We start from the raw sequence: 1,589 nt of genomic DNA on the forward strand, positions 1-1,589 counted from the left end.
CAGAATATATGCAAAAATAATTCTCAGTAGAGAAAGACTAAAAACATTTTTCGTGCCAACAGGTACCAGACAAGGTTGTGCTCTGTCAGCACTTCTGTTCAATATTGTATTAGAAGTAATTGCTACAGCAATATGATAAGAGAAGAAAATAAAAGGCATACAGATAGGCAAAAAGATGGTTAAACTACTACTATTTGCAAATGATATGATAGTGTACATAGAAAACCCAAAGGAAAAAAAACAAACAAAAAACAAACCCAACAACAAAACCCAACTGTTAGAACTAGTAAACCAATTTAGTAGATTGGCAGGATATGAGATCAATGCCCAAACATCAGTGGGATTCTTCTACAGTAATAAAGAAAACTCAGAAAAGAAAACCAAGAAATCAACACCATTTACAATAGTAGTAGTTGTTATATACCATCAAGTCGAGTATGACTCATGATGACCCTATGAACAAAAGATCTGAATCCTTTTCTGTCATGCACCATCCTCACACTTCCTAACACACAAGAGCCCACCGCAGCAGTCATTGTCTCAATTTACCTAGCTGAGGGTATTTCTCTATTTTGCCAACCCTCCACCCTTCCCAGCATCATGTCCTTTTCCAAGGAATAGACCCTACTAGTAACATGCTCATAGTATATGAGACAAAGCCTCATCATACTAGCCTCCAAAGAGCACCCCAGCTTCACCCTCTCCAAGACATATCTGTTTGTTCTCTTGACCATCTATAGGATGTTCAGTTATCTTCTCCAACACCACAGCTCAAAGGTGTCAATTCTTTTTTCTTTCATCCTTATTCATTGTTCATCTCTCAGACACATAGCAAGTGATTGGAAAGACCATGGCCTGAATCAGACACATCTTAGTCCTTAAACTGACATCACTACTCCTCAATAATTTTGAGAGATCTCTGACAGTAAATTTTTCCTAGTGCAATGTTGTTGTTGTTGTTGTTGTTGTTTGTGCCATCAAGTCGCGTGCGACTCATAACGACCCTATGTACAAGACCTCTAAATGCCGCTCTATCCTGTGCCTAACTCATGGTCTCAAAAGCACTTATTCCCACCACTCCACTCACAGAATTGATCCATATCATCGACGGTTTTCCTCTCCTGCGCTGTCCTCAACTCTCCAAAACATGATGTCCCCCTCCAAGGACCAATCCCTCCTTGCAACATGCCCAAAGTATGTCAGACAAAGCTTCAGAATCCTTGACTCCAAGGATCATTCTGGTTTCACGCTCTCCAGGACAAACCTGTTTGTTCTCCTACCAGTCCATGTTATATTCAACACCCTTCTCCAGCACCACAGCTCAAAGGCATCAATTCTCTCTATCATCCCTATTCATTGTCCAACTCTCTGATGCATAGCGTATAATTGAGAAGACTATAGCCTGGATAAAGCGGACCTTAGTCTCCAGCCTGCCGTCATTGCTCTTCAGTATTCTTGAGAGGTCCCTCACAGCTGACTTTCCCAATGCAATCCATCTCCTGATTTCCTGGCTGCTGTTACCAAGAGTGTTGACTGTGGAACCAAGTAAAGTAAAACTGTTAACTATCTCAATCTCTTCACCATCCATA

This window comes from Elephantulus edwardii, unplaced genomic scaffold (assembly GCF_000299155.1).
Source record: "Elephantulus edwardii isolate Elephantulus edwardi_28Jun2011 unplaced genomic scaffold, EleEdw1.0 scaffold00320, whole genome shotgun sequence".
In the NCBI taxonomy this organism is placed as follows: Eukaryota; Metazoa; Chordata; class Mammalia; order Macroscelidea; family Macroscelididae; genus Elephantulus; species Elephantulus edwardii.